The sequence below is a fragment of the Heptranchias perlo genome, chromosome 20, assembly GCF_035084215.1.
Source record: "Heptranchias perlo isolate sHepPer1 chromosome 20, sHepPer1.hap1, whole genome shotgun sequence".
Lineage (NCBI taxonomy): Eukaryota > Metazoa > Chordata > Chondrichthyes > Hexanchiformes > Hexanchidae > Heptranchias > Heptranchias perlo.
This window is the reverse complement of record NC_090344.1, coordinates 22,654,182-22,663,171: the sequence shown is the minus strand read 5'-3', so window position 1 is coordinate 22,663,171 and position 8,990 is coordinate 22,654,182. Positions and strand designations below refer to the sequence as shown.

General features: G+C 45.7%; 1 non-coding gene across 1 annotated transcript; it reads left to right on the top strand.

The window, feature by feature from the left end:
* The first annotated feature begins 772 nt into the window (after positions 1 to 772).
* Positions 773 to 857, top strand: trnak-uuu (transfer RNA lysine (anticodon UUU)). The gene is given in 2 exon segments: positions 773 to 809; positions 822 to 857. It is a non-coding gene; the product is annotated as a tRNA-Lys (tRNA).
* Positions 858 to 8,990: the final 8,133 nt, after the last annotated feature.

Here is an 8,990-nt window from a genome sequence, read left to right as displayed (position 1 = left end):
CTGGGGACACAGACCGTGCGCGGCTCCAGTGGCGCAATCGGTCAGCGCGCGTTATTTCTACAATAATTATACGCTCGATTAATGCTCGAGTTGTGAGCTCCAGCGCCGTCGAAGGTCGTTGAAACTTCTCAACATTTTGACTGGAGTTCAAGGTAAAACCGGTTCCATAACGCATCGACTTCTTCATGTCCCCATGTGGGCACTGAGGCTCCTCTGGCCGACCGTCTTGCAATGGCAGGTGAGAGTTTATTTGTTTATTGGAGGGAGAGTGGGCAATTGGCGACAACTGAAATGGTAACGCGGCCGGCACGACATCTTTAAATCGAAAGAACCAAAAACACAATTCTTCTTTCCGTGAAGTAGGTTTTCATCGGTTTGAAGTGTCGTGTCGGGAAAATTCGGGAGGAAAATCTGCTGCCTGGTGTCACGGTGTGACGGTTGAAATTATTCAGCTTTCAATTGTTGATCGGCTGAAAGGTCGAGAGGCATTTTCCAGCTCCCTGTGGAACAAGTTTAGCTTTTGAGCCATTGGATAAAGTGTTATTTTTAACTGCTGCTAACGAATGACAAGACATTTTGTACAAACAAGAAGAGTTGCAAAATCACGAGTTCGCTGTCCATGTTTCATACATCATGTTCAACAGAAGCAAGGATTCTCCTCAACACGATGCTGGAAATTGTATAAAAGTGATACTCCCCCAAATTCGAAATCGACAGGTATAATTCAGAGTCCTACCATGAATCTGTATGATGGAAACCAATCCAACAGCGAGCCTGAATAGCTCAGTCGGTAGAGCATCAGACTTTTAAAACATTTAGTGATCTGAGGGTCCAGGGTTCAAGTCCCTGTTCAGGCTCAAAATTTTAAAACAGCTGGCAACTTCTGCTTTTCCAGCGGACCAACAGAAGCGAAAGGAGCAAGAGTTGGCCATGCAGTGGCCTGCTCCGACATTTGACAGCGTCATCGCTGATCTTCGATCTCAACTCTATTTTCCCGACCTCGCTCCACCTCCCTTGAGTTCCTTGGTGTCCAAAAATCTACCAATCTCAGTTTTGAATCTATTCAATGGCTCAGCATCCACAGCTTTCTGGGGCAGAGAATTCCAATGGTTCACAACCCTCTCAGTGAAGAAATTATTCCTCAACACTGTTCTATATGGCCGGCCCCTTATGTTGAGATTATAACCATTAGTTCTAGACTCTCCAGCTAGGGGAAACAGCGTCCCAGCATCTACCCTCTAAGAATTTTATATGTTTCAATGAGATCACCTCATTATTGTAAACTCCAGAGAATATAAGAACATAAGAACATAAGAAATTGGAGCAGGAGTAGGCCAATCGGCCCCTCGAGCCTGCTCCGCCATTCAATAAGATCATGGCTGATCTGATCCCAACCACAAATCTAAAGAACACAAGAAGTCGGAGCAGGACCCGGCCAAATAGCCCCTGGGCCCTCTCCGCCACCCACAGGGCATTGACCGATCCGAACTTAGCTTCATGTCCAATTTCCTGCCCGCTCCCCATAACCCCTAATTCCCTTTACTTCTAGGAAACTGTCTATTTCTGTTTTAAATTTATCTAATGATGTAGCTTCCACAGCTTCCTGGGGCAGCAAATTCCACAGACCGACCACCCTCTGAGTGAAGAAGTTTCTCCTCATCTCAGTTTTGAAAGAGCAGCCCCTTATTCTAAGATTATGCCCCCTAGTTCTAGTTTCACCCATCTTTGGGAACATCCTTACTGCATCCACCCGATCAAGACCCTTCACAATCTTATATGTTTCAATAAGATCGCCTCTCATTCTTCTGAACTCCAATGAGTAGAGTCCCAATCTACTCAACCTCTCCTCATATGTCCGCCCCCTCATCCCCGGACATATAGGCTCATTCTACTCAATCTCTCCTCACAGGACAACCCTCGCATCCCAGGAATCAATCGAGTGAACCTTTGTTACAGCCACTCTAAGGCAAGTGTATCGTTCCGCAGGTAAGGAGATCAAAACTGTACACAGTACTCCAGATGCGGTCCCACCAAAGCCCTATATAATTACAGCAAGGCTTCCTTATCTTTGTAATCCAACCACCTCGCAAAAAAGACCAACATACCATTTGCTTTCCTAATTGCTTGCTGCACCTGCATGTTAACCTTCTGTAATCCGTGTACAAAGGACACACAAATCTCTCTGACTATGAACATTTCGTAGTCTATCACCTTTTAAAAGATATTGTGCTTTTCTAATCTTCCTACCAAAGTGAATAACCTCACATTTCCACACTTTATACTTCATTTGCCACCTTCTAGCCCACTCACTTAACCTGTCTGTATCACTTTGCATCCTCTTTGCGTCCTCCTCACAGCTTACTTCCCCACCTGGTTTTGTATCGTCAGCAAACTTGGATACATTACACTCGGTTCCCTCATCTAAGTCATTAATATAGATTGTAAATAGCTGAGGCCCAAGCACTGATCTTCACAGCACCCAACTGGTTACAACCTGCCAACACGAAAATGACCTGTTCATTGCGAAGTTTTCTGTACGTCAACAAATCCCCAATCCATGCGAATATATTACCCACAATCCCATGAGCCCTAATTTTGTTTAACAACATTTTGTGTGGCAACTTATCGAATGTCTTTTGAAAGTCCAAATATTCTACATCCACTGGTTCTCCCTTAACTACCCTGCTATCTACACACGCAAAACCTCTCATAGAGTTGTCAAACACGATTTCCCCTTCATAAAACCGAGTTCCATGTGCCTAATCATATTATGAGTTTCTAAGTGCCATGTTACCACGCCCCTAGTAATAGATTTTCCCAATTTCCACACTACTATTGTCAGGCTAAATGGGCTGTAGTTCACTGTTTTCTCTCTCCCTCCTTTCTTTCATGGCGGGGTTACATTTGGTACCTTCCAATCCATGGGGACCTTTCTAGAATCCTGGGAACTCTGGATGCTAAATCCAATGCATCCATTTTCTCTGCAGCCACCTCTTTTAAAACCCGAGGATGTTGGCTATCATGTCCAATGAATTTGTTAGCTTTTAGTCCCATTAATTTCTCCAGTTATTTTTCATTACTAATCTTCATTGCTTTAGGTTCCTCACTCTCATTAGAACCTTGGTTCCCCAATAATTCTGGTATGATTTTTGTGTCTTCTACTGTGAAGACAGATACAAAATACTTGTTTAACGTCTCTGCCATTTCCGTTTTCTCCATTGTAAATCCTCCTGTCTCTGTCACCAAGGGACCCATGTTTACTTTCGCTAATCTCTTGCTTTATACACACTTGTAGAAGCTCTTACAATCCATTTTAATATTTCTTGCTGGTTTACCCTCATTCTATTTTCTCCCATTTTAACAATTTCTTGGTCATCCTTTGCTAATTTCTAAAAACCCTCCTATTCCTCAGGCTTACTACTCTTTTTGGCAACATTGTAAGCCTCTTTTAACCGAATACTATCATTAATTTCTCCAGTTAACCAAGGTTGCACCACTTTTCCGGTGAAGTTTTTAATCCTCAAGGGAATGTAATTTTGTTGAAGAATTATGAATTATTTCTTTAAATGTTCGCCATTGCTTATCTACCATCATATTTTTAATCTAATTTCCCAAACTACCTAAGCCAACTCACCCCTCATAACTAAGTTATTGATTTTGTTTGAATTTAAGACCCTAGTTTCGGACTTCACGACATCACTCTCAAACTCAATATGAAATTCTATCATATTATGATCATTCTTCCCCATGGGATCATTTACGATTAGATTACTAATCAAACTTGTCTCATTACACAATACTAGATCTAAAATAGCCTGTTCCATTGTTGGTTCCTCGACATATTGATCTAGAAAACAGGCTCGAATGCATTCCATGAGCATAAAACAGCTTATCTTGAGTTGCTAACATGAAGTCTGCACGATGGGATGACTTACGACTAGAAGACACGATCAGTTTGCCAGGTGAATTAGATGTTTGGTGCAAACACGGAGAATTAATGAAACCAAGACTTCGCTGCAGATCAGGGGGTTGGAAAGAAAGATGCTGGGCATTGAGAGGCGAAGGATTTTGTCTGTTGCAGGATAGAATCATAGAATCATAGAAGTTACAACATGGAAACAGGCCCTTCGGCCCAACATGTCCATGTCGCCCAGTTTATACCACTAAGCTAGTCCCAATTGCCTGCACTTGGCCCATATCCCTCGATACCCATCTTCCCCATGTAACTGTCCAAATGCTTTTTAAAAGACAAAATTGTACCCGCCTCTACTACTGCCTCTGGCAGCTCGTTCCAGACACTCACCACCCTTTGAGTGAAAAAATTGCCCCTCTGGATCCTTTTGTATCTCTCCCCTCTCACCTTAAATCTGTGCCCCCTCGTTATAGACTCCCCTACCTTTGGGAAAAGATTTTGACTATCGACCTTATCTGTGCCCCTCATTATTTTATAGACTTCTATAAGATCACCCCTTAACCTCCTACTCTCCAGGGAATAAAGTCCCAGTCTGTCTAACCTCTCCCTGTAAGTCAAACCATCAAGTCCCGGTAGCATCCTAGTAAATCTTTTCTGCACTCTTTCTAGTTTAATAATATCCTTTCTATAATAGGGTGACCAGAACTGTACACAGTACTCCAAGTGTGGCCTCACCAATGCCCTGTACATCTTCAACAAAACATCCCAACTCCTGCATTCAATGTTCTGACCAATGAAACCAAGCATGCTGAATGCCTTCTTCACCACCCTATCCACCTGTGACTCCACTTTCAAGGAGCTATGAATCTGTACTCCTAGATCTCTTTGTTCTATAACTCTCCCCAACGCCCTACCATTAACGGAGTAGGTCCTGGCCCGATTCGATCTACCAAAATGCATCACCTCACATTTATCTAAATTAAACTCCATCTGCCATTCATCGGCCCACTGGCCCAATTTATCAAGATCCCGTTGCAATCCTAGATAACCTTCTTCACTGTCCACAATGCCACCAATCTTGGTGTCATCTGCAAACTTACTAACCATGCCTCCTAAATTCTCATCCAAATCATTAATATAAATAACAAATAACAGCGGACCCAGCACCGATCCCTGAGGCACACCGCTGGACACAGGCATCCAGTTTGAAAAACAACCCTCGACAACCACCCTCTGTCTTCTGTCGTCAAGCCAATTTTGTATCCAATTGGCTACCTCACCTTGGATCCCATGAGATTTAACCTTATGTAACAACCTACCATGCGGTACCTTGTCAAATGCTTTGCTGAAGTCCATGTAGACCACGTCTACTGCACAGCCCTCATCTATCTTCTTGGTTACCCCTTCAAAAAACTCAATCAAATTCGTGAGACATGATTTTCCTCTCACAAAACCATGCTGACTGTTCCTAATTAGTCCCTGCCTCTCCAAATGCCTGTAGATCCTGTCCCTCAGAATACCCTCTAACAACTTACCCACTACAGATGTCAGGCTCACTGGTCTGTAGTTCCCAGGCTTTTCCCTGCCGCCCTTCTTAAACAAAGGCACAACATTTGCTACCCTCCAATCTTCAGGCACCTCACCTGTAGCGGTGGATGATTCAAATATCTCTGCTAGGGGACCCGCAATTTCCTCCCTAACCTCCCATAACGTCCTGGGATACATTTCATCAGGTCCCGGAGATTTATCTACCTTGATGCGCGTTAAGACTTCCAGCACCTCCCTCTCTGTAATATGTACACTCCTCAAGACATCACTATTTATTTCCCCAAGTTCCCTAACATCCATGCCTTTCTCAACCGTAAATACCGATGTGAAATATTCATTCAGGATCTCACCCATCTCTTGTGGTTCCGCACTTAGATGACCTTTTTGATCCTTAAGAGGCCCTACTCTCTCCCTAGTTACCCTTTTGCCCTTTATGTATTTGTAGAAGCTCTTTGGATTCACCTTTGCCTGATCTGCCAAAGCAATCTCATATCCCCTTTTTGCCCTCCTGATTTCTCTCTTAACTCTACTCCGGCAATCTCTATACTCTTCAAGGGATCCACTTGATCCCAGCTGCCTATGCATGTCATATGCCTCCTTCTTATTTTTGACTAGTGCGTCAATCTCCCGAGTCATCCAAGGTTCCCTACTTCTACCAGCCTTGCCCTTCACTTTATAAGGAATGTGCTTACCCTGAACCCTGGTTAACACACTTTTGAAAGCCTCCCACTTACCAGACGTCCCTTTGCCTGCCAACAGACTCTCCCAATCAACTTCTGAAAGTTCCTGTCTAATACCATCAAAATTGGCCTTTCCCCAATTTAGAATTTTAACTTTTGGGCCAGACCTATCCTTCTCCATAGCTATCTTAAAACTAATGGAATTATGATCACTGGTCCCAAAGTGATCCCTCACTAACACTTCTGTCACCTGCCCTTCCTTATTTCCCAAGAGGAGGTCAAGTTTTGCCCCCTCTCTAGTCGGGCCATCCACATACTGAATGAGAAATTCCTCCTGAATACACTCAACAAATTTCTCTCCATCCAAGCCCCTAATGCTATGGCTGTCCCAGTCAATGTTGGGAAAGTTAAAGTCCCCTACTATTACCACCCTATTTTTCTTGCAGCTGTCTGTAATCTCCTTACATATTTGCTCCTCAATTTCCCGTTGACTATTTGGGGGTCTGTAGTACAATCCTATCAAAGTGATCTCTCCCTTCTTATTTTTCAGTTCTACCCATATGGACTCAGTGGGCGAACCCTCGGATATATCCCCTCTCACTACTGCCGTGATGTTCTCCCTAATCAAGAACGCAACTCCCCCTCCTCTCTTACCTCCTGCTCTATCTTTCCTATAGCATCTGTACCCTGGAACATTGAGCTGCCAGTCCTGCCCCTCCCTTAGCCATGTTTCAGTAATAGCTATAACATCCCAGTCCCATGTACTCATCCATGCCCTGAGTTCATCTGCCTTGCCCATCAGACTTCTTGCATTGAAATAAATGCAGTTTAATCTAGACTTCCCTTGGTCTTTGCCCTGCTTTCTCAGACCATCTGTCCGGTCATGTTCTGCACACTCTCCCTTACTGCCTTTTGTTTCTGTCACCACTTTATTTCCCACTGACTTCCTGCATCGGTTCCCATCCCCCTGCCACATTAGTTTAAACCCTCCCCAACAGCACTGGCAAACACTCCCCCTAGGACATTGGTTCCAGTCCTGCCCAGATGCAGACCGTCCAATTTGTACTGGTCCCACCTCCCCCAGAACCGGTTCCAATGGCCCAGGAATTTGAATCCCTCCAGCTTGCACCATCTCTCAAGCCACGTATTCATCTTAGCTATCCTGTCATTCCTACTCTGACTAACCCGTGGCACTGGTAGCAATCCTGAGATTACTACCTTTGAGGTCCTACTCTTTAGTTTAACTCCTAACTCCCTAAATTCAGCTTGTAGGACCTCATCCTGTTTTTTACCTATGTCGTTGGTGCCTATATGCACCACGACAACTGGCTGTTCACCCTCCCCCTCCAGAATGTCCTGCAGCCGCTCCGAGACATCCTTGACCCTTGCACCAGGGAGGCAACATACCATCCTGGAGTCTCGGTTGCGTCCGCAGAAACGCCTGTCTATTCCCCTTACAATCGAGTCCCCTATCACTATAGCTCTGCCACTCTTTTTCCTGCCCTCCTGTGCAGCAGAGCCAGCCACGGTGCCATGAACCTGGCCACTGCCACCTTCCCCTGGTGAGCCATCTCCGCCAACAGTATCCAAAACGGTATACCTGTTTTGGAGGGAGATGACCGCAGGGGACCCCTGCACTGCCTTCCTACTCTTCCTCTGTCTGTTGGTCACCCATTCACTATCTCCCTCAGTAATTTTTATCTGCGGTGTGACCAACTCACTGAACGTGCTATCCACGACTTTCTCAGCATCGCGGATGCTCCAAAGTGAGTCCATCCGCAGCTCCAGAGCCGTCAAGCGGTCAAACAATAGCTGCAGCTGGACACACTTCCCGCAGGTGAAGGAATCAGGGATACAGGAAGGAGCCCTGAATTCCCACATCCCACAAGAGGAACATGACACGGCGCTGGGATCTCCTGCCATGACTTAACCCTTAAATTAGCTTAAGAACAACTACAATGTCAAGAGAAAAAAAAAGGAAAGAAAAACTACTTACCACTCCCTTTAAGGAGTTTACTCCTTTAAATTGTTCTCAATTTAGAGAATGTTAACTACACTAGGGACCTTGATTCACTAAAAAATAAACGCTACTTCCTATAAGACCTGCAGACCTTCCCTTTCCTTTCACTTCAGTTACTGTAGATAAGGAGAAATACTCACCTGAACCTACTCACCAATCAGGTGCCTCCCCTGTGTCGCGTCCCGATCTGATTCCTGACGTCACTTCGAACTCGGTCGCAGCTCCGCTCGGCTCCTCTCAGCGCTCTGAAATCCCGCCTTTTATCGGACGCTCCCTCCGCTCGGCTCGGCTCGTCTCAGCTGTTCTCAGCGCTCTGAAATCCCGCCTTTTATCGGATGCTCCCTCCGCTCGGCTCGGCTCCTCTCAGCTGTTCTCAGCGCTCTGAAATCCCGCCTTTTATCGGACGCTCCCTCCGCTCGGCTCGGCTCCTCTCAGCTGTTCTCAGCGCTCTGAAATCCCGCCTTTTATCGGAAGCTCCCTCCGCTCGGCTCGGCTCCTCTCAGCGCTCTGAAATCCCGCCTTTTATCGGACGCTCCCTCCGCTCCGCTCGGCTCCTCTCAGCGCTCTGAAATCCCGCCTTTTAGCGGACGCTCCCTCCGCTCGGCTCGGCTCCTCTCAGCTGTTCTCAGCGCTCTGAAATCCCGCCTTTTATCGGACGCTCCCTCCGCTCGGCTCGGCTCCTCTCAGCGCTCTGAAATCCCGCCTTTTATCGGACGCTCCCTCCGCTCGGCTCGGCTCCTCTCAAGAATGGACAAAAGGATCTCAACTCCCTGCTTCTTTTCGACACTGATAAATCGAGACAAAAATCACATCTCCGTGCTTCTTCCAG